General features: G+C 30.5%; 1 protein-coding gene across 1 annotated transcript in view; it reads right to left on the bottom strand.

The window, feature by feature from the left end:
* Positions 1 to 22,901, bottom strand: part of LOC124366332 (integrin beta-PS-like) — a 76,596-nt gene extending 53,695 nt beyond the window's left edge. The window contains 1 exon segment of the mRNA XM_046822797.1: positions 22,742 to 22,901. The gene's annotated coding sequence lies outside the window, so the exon portion shown is untranslated.
* Positions 22,902 to 26,575: the final 3,674 nt, after the last annotated feature.

Raw genomic sequence — 26,575 nt, 5'->3', positions numbered from 1 at the left:
CATTAAAAATAAAAAAAATCAAAGTTTGATCTTTATAAACTACAATACCACATTTTGATGTGAGAAAAATGTAACTAATTTCTTGATTGATACTAAGAACAACTATACTGAATACAAATTAATAAAAGAAAACCTTTTTTTGTTAGCTTAGCTTATTATAAAGGGAGTTTACTGAATTTATTTAATCCCCTGGCATTATATGAGAACATCAAATGAAACACAATGAATACATTGTATTGTAATGATAACCACACAGACATTAAACACAGATTAAATTAGCTGTTATCAAAAGCATGAATTTAATCTAAATTTATGAATCAACTCTGTCTACTCTTGTAATATTCATTCGCTTATCTAAAACATTTGTTAAATTGGTTCAAACATTGTTAAAATCTTCCGCAGTTAATTTTTTTAACCTTATCTTTTAACAAAATATTAGTACCAAACTTATTGCAATAACAATAAATGCTAGATTCAACTTCATATATTTAATATGAACTATAATAGTTTCAAGATAGATAAATGTGGTGATATTTTAACAAGGCTTATTCTTTTTGACTTAGCTGTAATCAATTTGTCTGTATGATACTTAGTCTTGTACCAAAAACATATCAAATTGAATACACAGATTTTACACTATTGTTTTAAAATTTGGTGTTAAAATATATATGTTAATTTGGTTATTTTTACATTTATTAGGTGTTAGAGGTTCAATAGTCAGTTTCAGTGTTGCATTTTAACTACAGCAAAAATTGATTTAAATAACAAGCTGTTAAAATACTGTAAAATTTTGGGCCATTCATTTTTATGTGTCATAAAAATTTTCCAAAAAATAGTAATTTCTAAACAGATTTTTACAAATGACGTATCCTTCGAAATGTGCCTCTTATGTGTCTTATAAAATTTTGATAAAAACAGTGGTTTATTAGATATTTTATAAAACAAAAATGAAATGGCCGCAATTTTGAAAATTTAAAACTAACAAAAAAATATATTTTTCAGATATAACACATTCTCACATGGACCTATTTGCCAAATTTTGTAACAATTGCAAAGATAACAAGAAAGATAAAATTGTTTTAACAACAGCAAAAAAAAAAACAAAATGGTGTATAGCTGCTAAACAAAGTGGAAATTGAAACAAAATTATTCTTTGTTTTAGCTTAGAATCACACAGAATCTCAAAATGCATAGCCAGCCCAACAACCTTTTTTGTTACACCCTGTATTAACATATTCAGGATTATAGCATAGTGTTTAATAACAAGCTCATAATCAAACTAGATGAGGTCTTCTGAACCATGAACTACAAAGGTTAATAATGTCAATTAAAAACTTGGCCGGCCACTCACTCTTCCAGTTGATAAGGATTTACTCGATGTTACTTTTTACTCGAGTTAAAAAGTGAGAAGTAAACTGTAGACAGACATTGTAACACCACCCTAACAATAAGATAGACGTATAAAAAGTGGCTTAATCATGCAATGCATCTTTAATGGGTGTGGCTCTGACAGACATTTTACAGAAATTGTGGACAACGGGCAGATATTGATTTTAACATCAGGTTCTACTTTGAGATAATGGAATGGAGAATAAACGATGGATTCCTCATTTAATACATCTTTAATAGGGTGTGGCTCTGACAACATTTTACTAAAATTAGAGACAGTGGGCAGATATTGATGTTACAGTCAGGTTCTACTAACATTAACTTAGAGAAAACAATAAAATGTAGTAACGCTAAAAGAATTAATATCAGCTATGCTTTATAAAATATAATAACCATATCATATGGTTAATAAACATAATAATGATGCTATTGTTAAGCCATTAACATTTTTGATCAATCTTTCATTTCACTGTTCTAAATTTCCAGATTGCTTAAAAAAGTCTAGGAGTATACCTCTTTTTAAGAAAGGTAATAAATCATGTATTGACAACTATAGAACAATATGTATTGTATCTGTGTTTTCAAAAATAATGGAGTCATGCATTAAGAACCAACTGTTAGAATTCTTTGATCTATATAACATTTTAAGTAATAGCCAATTTGGCTTTCGTTCTGGTCGATCTACAACTAAAGCTCTAAATGAAGTTGTAACTAATATCATAAATAGCTTTGAGAACTGTGAATATGTTAATATGACTCTTGTGGATCTCAGTAAGGCCTTTGATAGTATATCACATGAAACTCTACTGAGTAAACTGAAATACTATGGTATTGATGATAAACTGTTGCACTTCCTTAAAACTTATCTTTGTGGCAGATTACACAAAGTCTCAGTGGCCGGTTCAGAATCCTCATTTCAGGAGGTCCTTGCTGGGGTTCCACAGGGGTCAGTTTTGGGCCCACTCTTGTTTATTATGTATATAAATGATCTGCCAACCAATATTCCATGTAAGACTATTCTATATGCAGATGACACTTCTTTTTTAGTTACTGGCAAAGTTTTCCAAGAAGTGGAAGCACAAAGTGACCGAGTGATGGAAATTGCAAACTCGTGGTTTGATGTCAACCATCTTAAAGTCAATGGGGATAAAACTGAAACAATTTGTTTCACATTAAAAAAGTTGCACATAGCAGAGAGCTGTATTAAGCCAGTGAAATTACTTGGAGTAACATTAGATCAAAAACTATCATGGGAAGCTCAAACTAACTCAGTAATTTCTAAACTATCTAAGGCTTGTTTTCTGTTACGTAAATTACAAAACTGTGTTGGTAGAAATATGTTGCTCTCTTCTTATTTCAGTGACTTTCACTCACACTTACTTTATGCCTCAATGCTCTGGGGTAACAGTAGGGGTGCCAGTCAAGTTTTTGCGTGGCAAAGAAAGGCAGTAAGAATTTTAGCCAATTTGGGTTATCAAGATGATTGTAAACAATGCTTTATTGACTACAATATAATGACTGTTCCTGGTATTTTCATATTTCAAAATGTAATATATGTAAAGGAGAATTTTGAAGACTTTATCTGCTTTGATGAAATTCATGATTATGACACTAGGGGAGCTCGGGATATTGTTGCACCTTCCTCTAGACTTAGGAAAACATTAGTTAGCCATAAATATTTACAAATTAAATGTTTTAACAAATTACCTCAAACATTTAGAAGCTTAGAACTTCAACCATTCGCAGCTAAACTGTCGAACTGGCTTATAAGTAAGGCATTTTATTCCCTTGAAGAATTTTTTGCTACGAATTGTTACCTTCCTTAGGCCTGGAATGGAGTTGTTGATTAGTTGTAATTTAATTCATTGTTTCAACTATTTATTTTGTTATGTATTTACTAATACTACAGTTACATTTTTTTAAATTGACAAATACACTGTACGAATTAGTTCAATATATTATATCAGTTAATGACATTCAAATAAACTAAGTAGCCTTATAACATTTTTATTTATTATATTAGTTATATTGACGTTGTCTATAGCAATTGTAATATTGACAAATGACAATAAAGATATTCTGATTCTGATTCTGAAGGGAATTCCAAGCCCGGCATGCAGTGACGATAAATTATTTATTGTAAGTTAAGCTTTAGTTAAGCAATTGATAAGGCCATTCTTGTCCTCTTGCGCTTGTTTCATAAGTTTAAACTTGTCAACAAGACATAAAAGCTCTCTAGAGTTAAGAGAGAAAATAGACATTTCAAAAAAATTTCATAACTTGTAAATCGGCAAATTTTAGGATAAAAAATGCAAAAAAAAAGCATATTATATAACAAAATTTAACAATTTTTAACCCATTTTCTGTCATTGATTCCGTATGTCTCAGTAGCTACAGCCATCTATGCTAGGAAGTGTCTTTTCAAAGTGTATTTGAATTATTATAGACTCTGCCAAAAAATCATTTTAAATATTCATATCCTGTGTTGATGTTATAGAGTGGTTAAAATAGTATCTGTGTGTGAAAAACCTACTGCAAAAATCTGTCTAGGAGGCACTGTACTTTAAACCATTTACAATGTTCTGGACTTGCAACCTCGGCTCGGAGAGTTTAGTTTGCTTCATGAGGCCTCCAACGTGACAATAGAAACTTCCACTGCAGCTTCAGTCATTCTTCCAACAAATCATTTTAAAAATATTGAATTAAATATAAATTATGGATAATATATAAAACACAATTTACTATCATTCCTCACATATTACGGCTACAAATTGATGAAAACATTTCTACAAAATTAATATATAAATGTTAAAAATATGTTTATTTTAACATCATAACTTTTTGCAATTCTATCTATGCACACTGATATGGTCAATGTACACTGTTCATTTAGTTTCATCAAAGACTTTTATATTAGACCTGCCCACTATGTTCAGAGTTCTCCTAAATTATTATTAATAAGGGGAAGTAAAGAGTTCAGACATAATAATTTATAATCTGAGTTTTTGTTATTTAAGATATAAGAAAATAGAAGAACTAACAACTGCCCGTGTGTTTTCTCAATTTGTAGTTTTTGTATTAATAATTACATTGTTTTTGAATAATTCACACCTCTACAGTAGTGATCACTATTCACTGCTGTCCATCTGGAACCAGAGACAAGAGGCACCATGTAGCATATCACGGGAAGTGACATCACACACATCAGACATAAATAGTAGTGTGATTCACTCTGGTACAGACCTAGAGGTTGGGTTCTACAAGACCTTTGCAAGGCTACTTACAAGGCATATGACTCGATTCATCCATCGTATTAACAAACAGACCTAAACAATAAACCCCTACTAAGTATTTTAATGATTTCTTCATTTTGAACTTAGCTCTACCAAAGATTTCCAAAACATAAATAAAATACAATTATAATTTTATATAAAAATGTGAGCTAATGAACCATCTTCGGGTGTTCAATATTCTAATCACCTCAATTTTAAGGGAGAATGTAATGTCAAAATGTACCTTGAAATGCATAGACTAGACATAGAACAACTTTTAAGTTATATGTTTGCAAGTTCATAAACTAATACTTTTTTTATGATTAAAAATTACTAATTACAAAATATAAGAATCCTATACATAGATAAAGAAAATTGATAAAACAGTGAAATTTTAAATGAAAAAGCACATCCTACAAGTTTGATTCGGTCATAACAGTTGTATAATACTTCACTTTGTACTACATGTATTTTTAAAATATACATTTTAATATTTAAAACATGTACTCGTGAATACGAGTATTTGTTTGGAATAAAGTGTTATCAGTCTGAGTTTACCAAAATATGAATAAATAGCAAAATACTATATTTTTACATAGTTTAAACTTAAGACTTTTAAATATACACTTTATAATATTTTATTATATTTAGTATTGAACATTATTCTCATTACCAGCCAAGTCTATAAATAATATTGTAATGTTATTCTGAGCTGTTTAATTTAATATTTACCTGGTTTAGTATGGCAGATAATTTATGAAATGGTTTTAAATAAACGATTCATCCTATAAATTATTAGTAAAACCTATGAATATTATACAAATATGTAAAATTTATATAAATACAGACCACACAAGATAGAGATAAACTAGTAATAATTCTATGTAACCTTAACTCTGTTTACTATTATTAATTAGTATGTAAAATTCAATGACGTTTCCCATGTTTATGATAAAATGAAACAGTTTCCATCAATTATTACTTATGTATTAAATAAAATAATCAAAACGTTCTAAGTTTTATATTCAGATAATAGGTTCTATTTGATTTTAGAACAAGACCATTCCTGTCTTTTTGTTCTTTCAAGATCAATTTCTTGTCTCACCACATTCTACAAATGCTCTAACCATCAAAAGCAAGCCTCTGGGCCCCTGGTGAACACACAGAGCTTTGTTATCTCTCTCCTTGTCAGATACTAGGAAGCTGAGTATCTCCCTGTTTCACACATGGCTTGCACTCAGTCCCTCCCTCCCCTCCCCCTTCATTCTCCTCCTCCTCCTCCTCCTCCTCTCTCTCTTTCCCATCTGCTTCACATTACTTCACACTGACCAATCCTCCATTCATCACTCCTCACTTTCAGTCGATGACCTGAGTGCTTCCACTGACTCAACAAAACTTACACCAGTCTTTTACACAGCTTTTACAATGTGAAATGAATGATGTTCTTCTTGTCTTCCATTATAACGATTTTAATAATTATCATCCCATAATATAAACTCTACTGCAGCAGCTGATACTGTATTGTCACATCTTATATTAGTCTTATTTTGTATGACAAATTATGTAAAAATTTACAACAGATTGCAATAATTATGGCAACAAAAATGTAACAATTCTCTATGTGCTGTTTGTGTAATCAATAAATAAAGATTGATTGATATTGTTTAATTCACTCACCACTGAAGTCTTGCAGTTGGTCAACTCATGTACAAACAATATCAATAGTTCATGAAACAATGTAGGAAACAACCAATGGGATGTTTATATTGAATTGAATTGAGATATCTTTATTAATGTTAGTACATAAAAAGTACATGAATTGTGTCAAGCATTTACAATAAAATAACAATTATATATTCTGACTAAGGATTATATTATAATTGTGTTTTGACTAATGTGTTCTTACCCCAAACAATGCAGCAAAAACAAATTCAATAGAAGACTATTTTACAATACTTAAAATCTCATAAACAACACAAAGCTATGCTTCAAAATCACATAAAGTTTTATTAATAAAGTTATCTTTTAGATAATATTTGAACTTTTTAAACACTTCATTTTTTATATATGTAGGGAGATTGGTTAAATATTTTGCACCAATGTAAGTTTTTTTCTTTTTAAAAAGTTTCAATTTATGGTATTCAGTTGCTATATTGCCCATTTGTCTAGTATTATAACAATAATTGCTTCCTAATAAAGGTAGTACGTTAGCTTTCATTAATTGATTAGTGTAGAAAATAGCTTGGTACATTTAATGACTATAAACTGTCATGATATCCAAACTAGAAAATTTAATTTTTACTGTATCAATCCGATCAAAGTCCAAAATAATACGAATACACCTTTTTTGTAGTATTATTATCCTATTTAAATTGAATTTTGATGTAGCACCATAAATGCGTAAGCCAAACGCAATTAAGCAAAATAAAGGAGTCTTAAAGTATCAATTGAGCAAATTTTTGACATTCTGTAAATAAAAAAACCGGAGGTAATTTCTTTAACAACTTAATCAACATGCAAATCCCAATTTACTATACCAAATCCTTGTAAACTCTGTACGCAGTGGTTGTAATGACAGGCTATGTAGTAAACTTATATAAACATTATAGTCACAATGAAAATTTCAATGTGAAGCAGCTTATGCATTCTAAACATGTCCATGCCTTCTACAGTCTAGACCTATTAAGACAAAGCTGACCATAATTGGCTCAATTGATCAACGGTCCCTAGAATTGGTTCATAGTCATACCATTCCCCCAGCACTAAAACTAACTGCTGGCCAGTTGGCAGATTATAGAGACTAATCTTTATACACTAGCTCACACTGTTCAAACTATTGGATTCATCCGTACAACCAAGTCAAAAACTACTGTTTTATCAAATGTTTAGAAATTGATTAAAACTATCAATATTTTTACCAACCTTTATCCATTCTGGAAATTAAATCTTTTGATGTGATTATTGTTTAAAATTAAGTACAATTTTTGAATAAACTTCTAATTTACCTAGATCTTTTAGGTTGTGTGTTAAAAATAACTAAACATTATTTCAATACATTATATTTAATTTCATATTTTAAGATACTGTAGATCAGCTGATGGAAAAAATTTAAAGAAGAATTCACTTTTGTACCCATCAAATTCCATTGTATTCCCTTCATACTGAAATTGAGTTTAAATATTTAAAAAATGCATATTATTATGTGTTTTAGATATTAACCCAGTTGAATTTTTGTAGATGTTTATACAGAACATACAAAGTGAATTTACATTTTGGAGAGATGTGCCACAACACAAAATACTGAAAGTAGAGATTACACTCAAAACATTGTTGAAAATAAATTTTGTACTCTGAAAACTTGATACTGTAAATGCAATAAAACAGGTGATCCCTAAGTCTCCACTGTTATGTATTATTATAGCATAAAGAAAAAGTATTTTGGGAAATATTTTTACATCAATGAGACCTTTTTATTGGTATATTCAACAATTAAGAGGGGTATATCTACAGAAGAGAATATGAACACAACATCTTTCAACTTCTCTTTGTAGATTACTGGATATACAATAAAACCCAAAGCATCAACATAAACTTCAGGACCTTATCATCATCCGTGTTCTAGAATTAAAAATCATTTTGGTAGGATACAAACATTTTTAATCCAATTAAATCATATTTGGAAAAAGGCTGACCATACTCAGAATTGCAAACACTGACAAAAATACACAAAAAACTCTCATCTCTACAATATATCTACAACCACACTTTCTCTTTTTTTAATATACTTAAATATATCAATTACATAGCACTTAGCATTAATAATCAATAACGAATCATAAATAGATGCCCCAATAATAATTTTAATTTAACATTTTTATAATTTATGTATTACAATCTTAAAAAATTCAGGAACTCCCAGTCCGTCATTAACACAATATCTACAACCACACTTTCTCTTTTTTTAATATACTTAAATATATCAATTACATAGCACTTAGCATTAATAATCAATAACGAATAAAAACATAGTTGCCCCAATAATAATTTTAATTTAAAATTTTTATAATTTATGTATTACAGTCTTAAAAATCAAGAACTCCCAGTCCTTCATTAACATAAGAATATCCTTTCTTATTAAAAAACATTACCCTGCTATCCGTCAAAACAGATTTTTTTATAACAATCAAAATAATATAACAGTATAACAGACATTAAAATAAACCTTTTTATATGTGATGTGAACTACAAGTTATACCTCATTACTAAGTTCAGATTCCAAGGATGCCTCCATATAAGGTAAAGCTGCACTCGAATCTTCTTTAGCTGCATGCTGTATATGTCTTTGATTCAAGAGTGGCCATGTGGTATGAACTTGTCAACAGAAAATAAATCAATAGAATTCATGAAGATGGACAACAGGAGATCCATTTATGTTTACTTAATGGTTCATAGAGAAAAATGAACTGACTATTGTGTTAAGGATAATCTTATGAAAGTCTTTGAGATAATTTAATTTATGTTATTAATTAATCATCCCATAGGATCAATAAAAAAAAATATGAAGAGACTACACGACTTTAAAAGAATTGTAAATATATATCAAACTTTTTCACCAAAACAAATAACATAAAACAGAAAACGTTCAAAATACTCATTGCTTCCACAGGAAGGTTCTGATTAAAAACAAAAACTACTCCATTCAAAAACCAATAAATATAAAAGAGTTGGGAAATTTCAGATATTAAATTAAATTATGGAATGAACATTTCTTTCCAGTTTAGGGAGTATTACAGATGTTGAAGCAGCACATTCCAGAGCATAGCCTCTTTATCTTCACACCTCTGTGCCTTATCAGCCTGTCCTTATCATTGAGTCATCAAGCTTATCTCCCCTTTGTCTGACTGGGCATACCTCTTACAACTGCATTTCATTCATCCTTCATTCTTAGTAACTTTCTTCCATCTAGTTTAAGCTTGTTTCCACTTTGTCTGACTGGGCATACCTCTTACAACTGCATTTCATTCATCCTTCATTCTTAGTAACTTTCTTCCATCTAGTTTAAGCTTGTTTCCACTTTGTCTGACTGGGCACACCTCTTACAACTGCATTTCATTCATCCTTCATTCTTAGTAACTTTCTTCCATCTAGTTTAAGCTTGTTTCCACTTTGTCTGACTGAGCATACCTCTTCTAACTGCATTTCATTCATCCTTCATTCTTAGTATCTTTCTTCTGTCTGGTTTAAGCTTGTTTCCACTTTGTCTGACTGGACATACCTCTTACAACTGCATTTCATTCATCCTTCATTCTTAGTATCTTTCTTCTGTCTGGTTTAAGCTTGTTTCCACTTTGTCTGACTGGACATACCTCTTACAACTGCATTTCATTCATCCTTCACTCTTATATCTTTCTTCTATCTGGTTCAACAAACTTCTTACTATTTCATTTTTCTTTAAATTTTTAAATCTTATTATAAGGTTAAGTGTGTGATCGTGATAAGATAATTCACATAAAACATTATTGGGTAGTGAAGATCGTTATGGGTTGAAAACTGCACTTGTATATTACAACTTTATTGCATTTATAAAATGTGTGAAAATACAATAAAACACTAATTATAAAAGTGTTTGACCTTTATTCACTGCTAAATGCCCTCACACTATTAAAGCTAACTAAAATTATCAGATTTTCATAATTTTAATTTGTGCCAGAATGGTTATAATGTTGTTTCTTTAAAGCTTTTATTGAAGATGATTGTTCTAAAAGAATATAGTATATTGTACAATTGCCATAACTATATTCTGTATAATTATACATTGTATTATATTTATAGTGTTATATTATGCATCACAACTAAACACACACCCAAACACATACACATGCACAGGCAAATAAAGTGAATGATTGGATAAAGCCTAGTTATTTCAGTGGTCAACCACATTTTGTGAAAAACTAGGATGCATATAATGTTACATATTTATTGCTGTTGTTGAATGTTCAGAGATTTATTGCTTATGTTTAACTATTTATAGGATGCTGTTTGTTGATGGGTGATATTTTATTCATTGTTATCCAGTTATATAATTTAATATCTATTTATACTCGGGATAATGTATGCATTATCCCCATAATGTTATATAAAATGCCAATATTTAAAATCTGGATTTATAGAAGCACCACAGCTACACAAAGCGCAACATATTTTTCTTTTGGTAAAAGTATAAACTAAACTGAGCAAAGCAAACAATTAATACAAACTGTAATGGAATTTTGTATCTTGCTTTATTTAAGCTTCATTATGGACCTCAACGATAAGTCATGTTGATTGTAAAATTATGTGTTGAAATAAATAAATAAAATAAATTTTAAAAAATATTTATTTTCTGTAACATATAAATACCTTACAATAATATAGGTAATTTAAACAGTGAGATTTCAAAATATTTAATTTAAAAATTTAATTAAAAATTGATTTAAGATCTCTTGAGTATTAAATAACAATAGGGATATAACTGTTTTCTCCACCAAGCCAAAATAAACTTTGATTGAGTTGCCATAAAAGTAGATTATCTTAGTTTTCTCTTTTCATTTACATTATGTATTCTTTTATACATTACAGTTTCATATTATATTGTGCAATTTTAAGTTGTATTTTAAAAGCACAATTTCAATTAATTACAATTATAAAAGGACACCAGACACATCTATACACTGACTGAGTGAGACTGAGGACTAAGCATGGTAATCAAATGAGTCATAAGTCTGTGTCACCCTTCCAGAGCATGTTCTACAAGCTGTATAGGCTAATTCCAACAACTGACAGCTGACAATGGTCCTGTAATTTTGATTGATATATTTTAAATTTTTAAGAAAACCTCATTTAAAAGTGGCAAGGCAATTTATATAATCCCTAGTTTTGTGCGCTCGATTATAAAATTACATTTTTCCCTTAAAAAGTGGGAGTAATAAATACCCAGCCCAAATATTATAATAACTGAGAAGTTACATCTGACCAAACTTTTTAATGGTACAGTATTTTTAGCTAGTTATTATCACCAATTTCTTATCAAGATAATATATTTAACACTTGTAATATTTTTTGAAATTATTTGTAAGAAATTTAATACATGATATATTTAGTATAATAATTAACTAAAACCCTTTTTGATAAAAAGATTTATTTGTCACATATGTTTCGGCATTCTGCCATCTTCAGTGTAAATTAACCTCTAAAGAAAATACGTAATAAACAATTCACAAATACCAAAATGCATGTGATAAATATTTTTTTTCAACAGTGTTTTAGTTCATTATTATAATAATATAATGAAATTCCTATAGTGTGGAGGGAGATAATACCATAAACTATATATAATATAACTAAAACAAAAATATTTACTACAAAAAATGTTTTTTTGTGTGGCAGATTTTAACTTTAAAAATTGGCTCTTGTGCTCACACAACAGTTTGAACGGCTGGCTATTTAATCTAAAATAATATTGAAAATTAAGTTTTTTCAATTTACCTTAATATTTTAAAAGTATTTATACTTTAATTGTAGTAAAATTTTGGCCACCATTTGGAATTATTAAAACAATTTCTTAATGGACTGGCTTTAAATTTATTTTTAAAGACTTATCTAGATAAAACCATCCTATACAAAGTTTACTAGCATTTACTTGAAAACTACAGGCTTTACCGTATTTATAAGGCCACTTCATATTACAAACGCCAATATGTATAAATATTAACTTCTGAACTGAAGTGGTTGGGGGATCTACAGGACTGTAATCAAGAAAGATTTGTAGAAACGTACATCCGTCTGTCTGCCTTGTTACATGTATCTAACGAGTAACATAACTATATTAGGAAATAATTTTACAAATGGTTGGTTATCCTAATGTCAACAACAAAATGAATCCCATTGAACAATTAATGAAGACACACTGCAGTTCTAGCTGTTGGAAGCGGCTTGGGCCCAAAGAGAGTAAAATGGCTGTACAGAAGACAGAGGGAGATAAGATAGCGCCAGTCAGTATGTGTCAACTCTCGCCTAGTTAGTCTGTACACCTTATCAGCTGACAAACACAGCTAACCACCAGTTCAGCAAAGCTGGCTCATTCCGATGTTACTGCTAACTGGATACATCATGCAGTTCTGTTTAAAACTGATGTACGTCTTAGTTAATGCAAACTAGATTTGCTTCATAATTCACTCTGTTCAAATTGGTCTCAGATATCGGTAGACAAATTGCATTGGTTTCATGAATTCTTACAAATATTTCTTGCATTTTGTGATGCCGCTAGATTTATTTAATTATCATTGTGATAATCTCTTTGATCAAAAAAGTGTGTCAACTTTATACATTGTATCAGCAGCTTGTTGACATTATTGAACGATTCAACTCAAATCAAATCATGTTTATTGTTGTATGACAGTTACAACAAAGTCAAATTTCAGTCAAATGCCTTGTCAAAGAACTATTAATATGTATTAATAAAATATATTCAAATAATTTTAAGAAGTGGCAATCATTAAATAACAAAGTAGAAATAAGATCCGTTGGGGTTCTGTAGACTAGCGTGGTTAAAATAGTAACTTTAAAACTTACTTAAATATACCTAATATTATAAAATACTCAATATAAAAATAATTAACATAAAATAGTAAAAAGAGCAATATTAACGGCAGTATTTAACAATCAAATAAATTAAAAAAACATATAAATAACAAGAATAAATATTAACAAATAAATTAATGTTAAAAGAGGCTAATGAAACAATATGGCTCATAGATAACAATGCTGGCTGGCATGAACCTAGCAAAGTAACAACAACATAAAGTTTAATGAAATAACAAACTATTAAATTAAAAGGATATAACTAATTTTTGTTTGTATAAAGGATACAACTAAAGTAATATAGCGATTAGACCTATTATGGCACTGTTATAAAATGTCTACAGCTAGTAACAAAGTTATACCTAACATTTATTAAACTCATAAGACTTGACTCAAACTAAAAGTACACACTTGGTACGCGTTTTACTCATTTTTAACGATGGAAATAAAAGAAATGCTTGTAAAATTAAAGAAGAGAAATGCTTTTTGTTGTCACATAAGCAACCCATATGTGGTGGCCAAAAGCAAAACAAAATGCAGTAGTCAAGAGGCTACAGAGTATCCAAAGACTAGCATGCGTAAGCATTACCAGGACAATGAGCTCCTGGCCAACTCTGTCACTGGAAGCGGTACTGGGATACACTCCTCTGGGGCAGGAGGTGGATAAGGCATCCACATTAAGTGCTATGAAGCTGTTGAGTAGAAAGAAAAAAGCCTACCTCCTCAGAAGGTAATAATATAGGAATTTCCTAAGGCCGAAATGATAACATACATGTCTGAGTGCATGGTAAAGAAACATTCCTTTGATAAACCATAATTCGTCTCCCTGGGTGGTGGGCCATAAAGGCATTCCTGGGAATGAAACTGCAGATGCTCTTGACAAGATTGGCTCTTAAAGCCTCTTGGTAGAACCAGAGCTTGGCCTTCTCCTACAGTAAAGTTCTAGTAAATGTTTGGGAAAAGAGGATTAGATTCGAGACTTGGAGAAGGCCCAGGACTCAGATAATCAAAAATGTTTATCTCTCCATATGCAAAAGGATGGCTAAGACTCCTAGATTTAAGCCCGGAGGATGTAAGATTAATACTTAGGATACTAACAGGGCATAGCACCTAATGAAGGTGGGTCTATTCCAGACTGATGAACCCAAAACTCTGCCACGAGGTAGAACATGGTTAAACTGTTCTGTAATTTGAAAAAGCAGGAAAAGATTCATACAATCTTATTTACTGAGTCCAAAGGACATCAGAGAACAGGAGTTTTCAAATATTGTTTTTGAGGGTCAAAAACTTAAGTAAGGGAGGTGCAAAGGTCCTTTCAGGACTAAGTGCAGACACTTAGACTCTTTCCCTCGTTAAACAAAAATGCTTTAAGTGAGTGCAATCAAATTGACAGTACCATCATGGTGTTTGGTTCAGTAAATTTAAGTCGTTATAGCCAGTGTACACGAACAGACATGGTGTGTGTACATAACAATAGTCACCACTGTTGATTTCTCCCACATATTACTTATTCTGTCTGGGTCGATACTGAGAGAGATACAGGCGGTTGAGTATCGAAATGAAAATGGGAACTACAATACTAAGCACGGCCACTGGCTGTACAACAATCAGTGTCCAAAATACCACATCATCACTTTAATTCGACTGGCTTTAACTTATAATAAAGAATCATCAATCTATATTATAATTCCAAAATTAAAAGATTTATCCAGGATAATAATTTCAGTTTGGTTATGTATGCTATGAAATTTAAGTGTCAACTTAAAAGTCCTGCCTCTTACAGACCGTTACGTATTATAATCCCATACAAATTCTGATCAAAACTAATGAGATTAATTTATTATATATATATAAACGCAGTCATATATGAAAAGATGAAGATTCTTAAAATACTATAACAATTTTGAAAAAACTTGAGGCAAACAAAACTATTAAAATTAAATACTAATTTTAACAACAATATTGAGCATTCCAATAAATGTTTAACATCCAGCAGTTTTGGTCATTACTAAGAAAAAGATGGAAGATAATCGAAGAAAAGTTGAACTGGTTCAAAACTCCAGGAAAGCGTTCATTAAAACCAACCATACTTGTAAATTAAAGCTGAAATGAGTAGGTGTCTACAACTTCAATAAACAATGGAATTATTGCCTTCAAAATAAAAGAAACGAGTAAAGGCCTATACAAGAAGGCTAAAATGGCTAATTACAATGGAACCAGCCATTGTAATGCTAATGGCAGGAACAATGTGACCAGGGCCCTCCTTCACTTCCTGTGGATAATGGTGACAATTATGCCACTGATTGTACATATGATTGCTACAGCACTACAATCAATGAGCACAACGATGAGATGTAGGCTGGCTAACTTTGAGTCTGTGACACCACTGAGGTTTTGAGATATGACACTCTTTCACGGAACTCAGACCTCATCTATTATTATTACAGATTTCCCATTAGTGTGAATTCACATTTGTAAATCCACTTGGCTGATGAAAAAAAGGCTTCTATGCAAGTGTGTTGGAATTGAGATGTATGAAAACTAAATTTTCACACAAGGGTTAATAAAAACTTGAGAAAAAATTAATCTACCATTCTAATTTCACAACATAGTTTTAGAATAGAAATTACAATTAGAGACAAATTCATATATGAATTTGATGAATTTGTCACATATAAATTCAAATATTTGATAACATGTTTTACAGCCTCATATTATTTGTCAGTACAGCATAGTTTAAAAAAAATAAAATAAAATTCTTCACTCAATTTTATTGAAGAAGTTTTCTACTCTTCTACAAAGATATCAGTCCCTTGAAAATATCTTTAAATCGTTCCATTGTAGAATTCAAATTATATTTACTTATAAAATTCTACAATTAACTGAATAAACTAAGGCATGCATAAATATGTATAAACATGTGATAACATCAAAATATTATTTTGAAATAATATATAGTAAACTGATATTGTGTCCTTATTTTAAACAACTAGGACATTATGATTTTTTTAATACATGTTATTCCTGAGCATCAAATATAACAGCTCAGATGTTCCATTACTGACAGTAAAATTCCAGTAAAACGGAACAATATCGAGTTAAAATGAGGTCAAATATACACTTTAAAATAATTGTAATAATGGAATAATGCTGATTTGAAATATTCTAACTTCAATACTAAATAAAAAAAAAACTAAAGCATAAATACGGCACAACAGTTTTTTTTTTTCACAAAAAAGGAATATTGCCAAATAAACTACCCAACTAATTGAGAATTCAAAGTAGGATTTCTTGAAAGAATTGGGACATATGGAATTGTGTGGACAAGGGAATGATTGATATAATTACACACCAGCTGCTGCAGTGTCCTGTACGTGTGTGTGTGTGTCTGTGCATGTGTGTGTGGGTGTCAGAGGTGTGTCTACTCCGAGTAGGCTGGACCAGGTTCTCCCACACATGACATCCCATTCACTCTCCTTCCTCTCTCACTCTATTGCATTCACAGACTAACTCACATCATGAACAAATTTTTACTAAAAACCAATCCATTTGTGTTTTTTACAAATCAACTAAAATATTTTTTAAATAAAATGTTTATATTTACACGTTAATATTTTTTATTTTTATGCATACAGAGTATTACAAAAAAGGTGGAGTAATATTTTGGAATATGGTTTAACAGATGCAAAAAAAAACTACAGTTTTGACTGACTGCAAAAGACAAAGGTATACATACCTCATGTTAAATTTTGTACGGATACATCCAGAAAGCCATAACTCAGTATACCACTGTGCTGTATAATACAGAATTTTTTAGTTATTTTTTACCTATCCCTAATATGCCTGTCCTTTTTGGGAACAACTTTAAAATTTAAAATAAAACCGAATTCAAGTGACACTTTCTTTTAACGTTCTTTATGAAAGAAAACAAACTGCGAAAGGTAGAGAGGTCTCTACTGAATTACTATAAAACATGGCAGCAGATTAAAACTTAAAATATCTTGTTAAAATTAACGAAAACCAAAGTAGTGTTCGAAATAAATCTAGTCTGAATAAATCACCATTTTCCATAAAGAGTTTTAAGCATTTATCTTATCAGCGAATTAAAATTCATTGCAGGCTTATTACCCCAATTTATTGTTGGAAACCCTACAATTTATATTCCAATACAAGCTTTTATCTGCCTCATCAAATTAGGATCTCCAGTTTATGAGATTTAAATTGTTAGATTTCAGATAAGATAAAGTTTATTACTTGCTGGTCTTCACCACCAAGTTAAGGAGTGATCAACTACCACTAATGTACAGCACAGAACTAAGTGATCAAAAGCATATGTAATCATATTAAATGTAACAGAATTCTTCTCAATATCAAAATCACCAGTTGGTGCAACAACAGTGAAATGTCACTGGATTTTTGCAGTCTGGCGTAAAAAATGATCAAATTCCGTCTCAACTTTTTTCCGTTTTGAGCTGTCATATTTTCCAAAATGAGAAAGCTGTCAAATTTCATTAATAAATATAAAGTCTACTTAGTTTATGAACTTTCTAATGACGCATTTTGCTTATTCTTTTCTGAAAAACTATCCAACCATTTTATATTTCGAACGTGCTTAGTTACCAGTTCTTCAAAATCTAAGTGCCATAGTGTGAGCAAACAATCAAACAGAGCCTAGAAGAACTAGACAGTTGAAATTTATCTTTCAGTAAAACATATGCCAGAGAAGGAATTCGTTACATATTATTTGAAGTTTTCAGAGTCTTTGTGCCTATTAATGCTGTCAGATAAGTTCCAAGGGTTCTACTTACTTGAAGATGACAATCTAATTGTTAGAAACCAATTACATTGGTTTGATGGTCACAGGTTGGTGATTCAAAAGAGAAGCTTCTCTTCCCAGGTATGAATGTTTCCTGAAGTTTATGTGCAGTAGAATTTGCTTGAACATGTTTTTCCTTTTATTTTGATCTGGCTATTTGATTCTCACATCAAGTACATGAGATCTGTGTTGCAGAAGTGTAACTATTTAAACACATTTATACAGGGTGATTCTGATAAAAGTATCCAGTTTTTAAGGGTTGATTAATGTTATGCATGTGAACATTTTTTGTCAATATACTTGATAAAAAACCAAAACACCAATATTATCATCATTGCTAAAGAAATAGGTTTTTGCTTTGCTTAGCATCAACGACCAAGTGACGGTACGCTGATCTTGAATTGGAAATTTTTTCATGACATTTAAGGGAAAAATAACTATGTTGAATTGTTTTCTGGTGATTTTTTTTTAAAACATAGTTTCCTGAACACGCAATAGTAGTAAACAATGACTAATTATCTTCAATACAATTAATACTTGCCCAAGCCCTATTCAAGAGCTTTAGTCAAGATTAATGTTGTTTCTGTACGAATTTGTGAATGGTTTAATGAACATATCAGATCTAATCAAAGAAACAATTGAGGCTCTTTTCTCCATGCCGTCAATGTCAAGCTAGTACAACGCAAACTGCATCATGATTTATCATGTGAGGGAAACTCTTTTCTTGATCATCTAGACTCATTTCATTCAACTGTTTCCTCCTTCGAGTCTGTGCTTCGGAAGCCCTAACTCTTAGTTGTTCTTGCTCACCCATACCACATACCGTGTTACAGACTTATTAATTACAATTTAGTTTTGTTCAAGAGTTTATACACATTCTTTGTTCAATAATTATTAACATTACTTTTCTACTTTCCTAAGCTTCACTGTACTTTTATTGTTATTGTTCAAGTATGTTTTTTTTTTGTAACCAACTTATATAATTTCTGAAGTTATTATTTAACAAGTATTCATGTATATGAATATATTCCAATAAGTGTTACTTATATACAATGGATTGATATACAATAATATTAAATGTCCAGTTTTTAATCTCAGCCCATATATATATATATATATTTTTTTTTTTTTTTTTTTTTTTTTTTTTTTTTTTTTTGAATTTAAAAGGTTTAGGTTTCTGTCTTGAAAACATTGACAGGCTAACATCTGCATATTTTCTTACTTCTTCAAATGATTTCCTGATTTTTTTTTGTATTGTCTGCATACAAGCATAAATTAGTGGTAGGCAAAAATTGAAATAACCGTCTATTCATTTTACTTAACATAGGAAGAGAAGAGATCCAAGACTTGATCGTTGAGGCACTTTCTATTTCAACATTTTTTAATTTAGATTTTTAAATATGATGATGTAGTTTGAAATCTTTATTTGCGATATTTTCACAAATTGTTCCAGCTTGACAAATACAACATAAAAAACCAATTCAAAAAATTATTTTTTATCCCCAGCTGACTTAATATTGATAAATATTTTGATGATTTGTACTGTCAAATGTGTTTGAGAAGTTCATGAATGTTCCAATGACTATTTCATTATTGTCCACTCAGTTAATGATAGATTCAATTAAATTTACTAAGATGTTGATAGTCGATTTACTTTTCCCAAATCCGTGTTGTACAGAGTCTAATATATTGTTAGTTTCTAAATACGAGGATAATCTGTTGTAAACCACCTTCTCGTATATTTTTGCAATTTCTGAAATCAAAGAGACTGGTCTAATTATTTTTTACGTTAGGATAGTTTTTTATGTATTGGAATGACTTTTGAAATTTTAATTATTTCTGGAATTTACCACTCACAAAAGAAGATTTAACTAAATTAACTAGTATTTGGCATAATTTTGTGTTTTACCGTGTTAATTATAGTAATACAAATTTCATGAAAACCACAAGAATATTTATCAACAGATTCAATTATCTCTTAAACTTCCTTGATGGTGGTTGGAATCAAATAAAAAATTGATTATAACTTCAGTTATTCTACAACACAGAGCAACTGTGAACTACTGCTGGATAAATTATAAAAGACCAAAATTAACATTATCATCAAACCTTATTAGCAAAATTCACAAAGTAATTATAAAAAATATTACTAACCAAACTGTGATCGGTTACAGTTTCATTATTTTCTAATAATGTTATAATTTTTCAAGCTTTAGTTGTCTTATTTCCAACTTTCATAAAATAACTTTTTTTGTATTTGAATAAATCTTCCTTATAAAGACTGTTCTTTTCTCTGGTGTGTTTCAATAGTTCCCAGTTACTACTTGTTGTTCTTGCAAGTTTATTAACATGTATTAGCAGTTGTTTTTCAGATTTTAGTTGCTCATTTGCACAATACTTACTTCTTACTTTGAAGCTTTACGAGGAAAAGGCCAATCAAAGTAATATTTCAAAATTCTATTAAAAATATAATATTTTTCTTCGCAATTAAAATTATATACTTTCCACCAAGGTTCCTTTAAAAAAAGCTTTTGAAAAAGTTCTGCATTGTCCTCAGAGAAGTTCCTGTATGTGTATCAATATCAACATTATCTGCCTGAAAGTTTTGGTCCAGTTATGGCTCCAAAAACTGCTCATCATGATCTGATAACATGGTGATGATACCACTTAATTATATTCGTTCTCTTGTAAAATTGGTAAAAATATTATCTAACGCAGAAATAGAACCATTATAAACTCTTGTTGGGAAATCAAACAAATAAGTATAAGCTTTTAAACATGTTTTTAATTTTAAATGTTCATTACTATCATTTAGAATAATAATGTTTAAATTTCCTGCTATATACCTACCTTGGATGCTTTTTTACATGCACATTGAATTAAAAGGCTGTCTTTCCAAAAAATATTTACCTTGGAAGTAGAAGATCAGAAAATTACGTTTTAATAAATTTTACATTATTTAAGATAAACACAACAGTGCAAAACTCCAACACCACCTCAAACAGATCACTTACTTCATTCATTACTAAAGGGTTTGCTTGTATATTTTTTGAGCTCAGAATAAAGTCCCCCTTTCACATACTTTTCTGTTGAAAATTAAGTATTGACTACGTAACCAGTGATGTTTAGTCTTTCTCTATACTTAGGTTTCATGTTATGTTCTGTTACTAACGGAATGTAACAGTGTTTGGGTGTAATTCATCAAGGATAACTTCTAGAGGTTTTAGACGAGTAGATAAATTTAGGATGTTTTGGTGAAATATTTTAATAATTCGACAGATGTATACCGTATTACATCGTCTACAGACAGTACAAAAGCAAACGGAGGACCAAAATATCTAACAGACCTTTGTGAAGCAGTTTCCATGGTTTCATGTAATATCATAAATGTTTAAAATAATATTTAAAAAAGTATTATTCCTAAAGTATCGTTATGCAACTCTGGCACTTCTTTTATAAATTTAGCGGGTCGTGCGATGCGATATCAGCACTTTTCACTGTGTCACTTTACGCGACCCTGTGGTACTAAAAGGGTTAAACATATTATTTCTATCTGGTTTAGCAACAATTAAATATCAGCAAAAATTAAATAATCATATATAAGTAAAATTTAATTCAGTAATTAAACAAAACATCCACAAGAATGTAATAACAGATTTAAATTACAACGGTAGCCTATTTGTTTTCTTCAATACAAATTCCTTACGGCTTTAAGAAAATGGATCCTCGCCAAATAACTTTAAGTTAGGCCTAACTAAACTATAGAGAGCTTGGGCTACATAGTCTGTTGAAAATATGTTATACTATTTAGTGAGAAATACCTAAGCCTAAAAATCTTGTTTTTTACTGTCTCCTTCTGTCCTTATAAATAATATTTTACTCCTTTTGCCAAGAGCCAAATCTTGCCCTTCAAAGAATGAAGGGCCCTACTTCCGCAGCCTACTTCTCAAAACGTATTCATAAATATAAAATTAAAATATATATTGTTTTAAACAGTAATTTTCAATGTTATAGTTATAGGCATTATACTTTGCAATAAAAATTAAACAAAATCACTATTATTTTGTGTTTGTTTTGATTTTAAATATCGATAGATTTATTTTAATTCGACTGTTTCTTGTAACCTGATATGGAATTTCAACCTATTCTTCAATATTATGTAAGGGTAAATCAAGTTAGGCCTAAATGTAGGTTAACTAAAACCCATCTTGGCTGTTTCTGTAGATATGAATCATTGCAAAATTTTTAGTCTTACTTAAAAAAGGCTACAAAAATCACAATGATAGTTTTTTTTTAATGCAGTTAAGTTTACTAGTAATTCTGGTTAAAGCATAATCAATGATCATGCCGTAGGATAATCTAAAAAAACATGATAAGTTTAGTAAACCTAAGCCTATACATTAACTTACAGAAAGGACTGGATAATTGACAGACCTAATGTAGTTTTTTTGCAGGCTCGATCATTTTATTATTATTTATCTTTAAAAGAAATAGGAAATTAATTTTATGACAGAAATAAATTGGTTTTAACCTTTCTCAGAAAGTGGGGTGGACCAGAGTTGTTCACTAGACTGAAAATAGCACCCATTTACGAAATCTCCCTAACTATACACAACTGGATATTAGAGTACATGAAAGCACTTACTTTTAATTGTTTAGCTCCTTACAATCCACACATGAAACTAAAACGAGAAATTATTCACAATTCACACAACCTACACATAACCCTCCCGTCACTAAACCACACTGATTCACAACAAAATCTCCGAATATGGAAACTCGGCAACACCTCACAGCAATGACGACTATGACGATGTTCTCCCCTCAACCAATCGCACATCACCATTCCCGTTACGCTACAGACTGTTTCTACATTTTACGCTACCTATGAGCAAAACTATAAACTACAACGAGATTCAAAACATAATGAGTACGTTTTGCGGTCAAATTAGAAAACAACAAATTTTTAACCTTATAACTTTCGTGTTTCATTTCAAAGATTTTCATCTTACGGATTATACAACCAGGTCCGATTCTATAACTGGGCAAAATGGGTACTTGCCCAGGAGCACAAGGGTTTTAGAGTGTAAAGAAAAGTAAAGAAACAAGTTAAGTAAGTAAGAAAGAAAGAAACACTTTATTGAGGCGAAATTAGGACCATATGGTCCTTTCTTACATTTAACCTCTTAAAATGTAAGAGTAAAAGTAACAGATGACGAAAGTGTGGTAGAACAAATTAAACTATGACAAAAGTTGACACAGCAAACCAAGGTGTAGCTATTATTTTAGTTAAATTGTACTGCAAAGAACGTTACTAGAGTAGCTAGCACTGCAGAGATTCACTTTGGAGCTGTCGAGAGGGCGCGCGCGTACTGCTGTGAACTGTAGTTGCCGTATCTATCACTACTACGCCGCGCCGCGCTCATAGAGATGGGAAATACCGTTATTTGTCAATAACCTATTACCAAAATAACGTGGTTAGTTGGTACTACGTTCCAGTAACCTGTTACCAGAAAACCAACGCTCGGTATAGTAGCATCATGCTGTTACTAAACGGACGTTATTAAGTTGCAAGTACAGTCAGATTAATTAAATCTACGTGTGTGGGGCTGTATAGACAAATTATTCGAAAATTTAACTGTCAGTAAAATTTAATCTTAGACTACTTTGAAATATAGTAATTATAAACTTGTTATTTAAAATGTTCACTGCACAATAAAATTATTGTTTAGTATACAAAAACTTAACTAACCCACTACAATGTAATATTTAGATTAGTAGACTACTTTTGAATAGACTACTTATAATTAAGGATAAATGAGAACAAGTTAGGTTTGTTTTAATTATTTCCTGAAACAAGTTTACGTTTCTATTTTGATAAACATATTTTATTTATTTGTTTCCTTACCATCCAGCTCAATCCACTACGTTACTGGTTTCTCAGTAATGTAATAGCAGAAAAGCTGTACCTGAACTTCGTTCCTAGCCTCATTGCTTGCACGGTAATAGCCTCGGCTGTTACTCAACCCACATGTTACTGAAATAACAGGATGTTATTATGTTATATTACTACAATTGATAACACGTTATCCTGGTAATAGGTTACCACTGAATAATGATGTTACCGACGCTAATACAATTATACTGCACATCTCGGCGCTCAGTGATTCGAAAGTGTTTGATAAATACAAACATCTGTTTTCAACCATATCTGTCAATTTTTATGTCAATGCTAATGTTTTGTGTGTCATTTCATCAAATAAAACTAATATCAAATTGATATCTTTATGCTGTTTTATTATTATTATAAACTTGAGACTTATCTATTTCTATTTTTGGATTATGCAATAATGCATTTAGGTTAAGAAAGGAACTGAATGAAGAGAAAAAATCGTCCTATCTGCATGTTATACGGGCTATTTTAATTGACTGAACATTAGCGAAGTCTGGTGGCTGGAAAAATGTATCTTCACAATATATAGAAAACTAATTTTCTCATTTATCAGCTTCATTTTTTTTATATATGCAACATCAAATTCTATCATGGTGTATCCTAGAGAGTTGGCTGAGCATCAGTGAAGCGTAACTTGCCCCAGGATATCTCAAGAAGAGATATTTAGTTATAGACTGGAAATTTGACATATTTGCTACAACTCAATGGGCTAGCAAAATGTTTCTTCTGTCTGCCGATCCATTTTCCCCATGACATCTCAATAACAAAACATTTTTTAGTCTTTAAATTTTGCATGAGCAATCATTTCTACAAAGGCATGATCGAGTTCGATTATAGTCCATATCCATCTGTGGGAAATGAGTGGGCATTAGCAAAGTGTATCACGCAAGGGATATCCTGTGCATATAATAGACTCTGAACTTTGCATGAACCTACGCAAAGCTTGTTACGCAACACATGGTCTAAGTAAAGCTATCCTGTGTTTGACAGTGCCTCTAAAAATATTAAACTGTTTACTGATGCAATGACAATGTGTATATACATTTTTCAGAGACGATATCAACATTAAATTCAATTTAATGCTAGTGAAGTTATAATGGGAGGAAACAACAACTAAAAATATAATATAAAATGCAATTAAAATGAACCAAACACTACAGAAAACATTTAAAGTGTAGTTAGGTAAGTCTATAAAGGCTTTTTACTGACACTTTTGTAATTAAATATTGTATGGGTAAAGTCTCTAGACGTTGCTTCAAGTTCTTTTGCAATAATTTGGAAAAATGTTGACCTCTTTGAGTTAGTGGCATTTCTTTATAAGAAAATACTTACTCATATTTGAACATTCCAGCTCGAATTGTGAGGGATGCAGGAGAATCTCCATCAAAATCTGGACCTTTATTTTTATCTTGTATCAATCAGCTCTTGAGATCAAGTAATACAGTAACAAGCAACAAAATATGACATCCTCTGCTTGAATATCAAGTATGGACTAGACAGCAGACCTTACCCCGTGCATGGAAATAACTAGAGATAACAAATCAGTGTTCTTTACATTGGGCCTGTTTCTCGAGTGGACTTTGGACACATATGAATATGGCACTAAAACTTGTAGGTTAGTTTTTACAATATATTCCACTTATGAACATTCTATTTTCAAGGCAACTTTCATTGACAGTTTTGATTCCAGCTGTATTGTAACTTAAAAGAACTTGACATTTTTTTATAATTTTAAAAATTTGCTCTGCAAAACGTGATATAATTTTTTTACTCTGTTTTATATATATATATATATATATATATATATTTTAAATAATTTGGTTTTCAACACATTATCTATGGTCATGTGAAACATGTTGATTTTTAAGACATTTGAAAGTTTCTTTATATATACATAGCTAATAAAAATAAAAAGAGACACTATATTACTTAACATGCATCTTGGAATCGAAAAAACATAATTATTAGGCTTACACAGCCAGTTGTCATGGCTATTATCTAAGTTTTTCGATTGAACCGTATCACAAAGTTGCTAACACAATCAAATTCTCAATTTGATCTAAAATTAAATGCGGCTATGGAATTTACGATCAGAGGAGTATTAATAAAACTAACAACATACACATGTACACTGTTGTTTCATTATTTTGACTAATAACATATAATTCAACATAACCAAACAACAAACACAACCATAGAGTTAAGGGGGCTCTCTGAGATCGATTGATTTTGAATCAGCATTACCTGATACCCTGCAGAAAAACGATGTGTGATTGATTTATAGTAAAAATTAATTCCTACATAACATTAACACACTCTTTAACAAAAGGGTTACCGTCATTACAAACTAAGAATCATAGAAGACGAATTCAACATGTTAAAAACAACATTTCTGGAAAAAAACATTTCTACATTAAATCACTACAAACTGATAAACATGTTAATTTTGAAAAAATGCTGAGTTTCCCGTATTAAACCAGTGATAAACATAATGAATAAATTGGAATAATAAGTTAATAGTCAGTA

The sequence above is a fragment of the Homalodisca vitripennis genome, chromosome 7 (assembly GCF_021130785.1).
Source record: "Homalodisca vitripennis isolate AUS2020 chromosome 7, UT_GWSS_2.1, whole genome shotgun sequence".
NCBI lineage: Eukaryota > Metazoa > Arthropoda > Insecta > Hemiptera > Cicadellidae > Homalodisca > Homalodisca vitripennis.
This window is presented reverse-complemented; position numbering and strand designations above follow the sequence as displayed.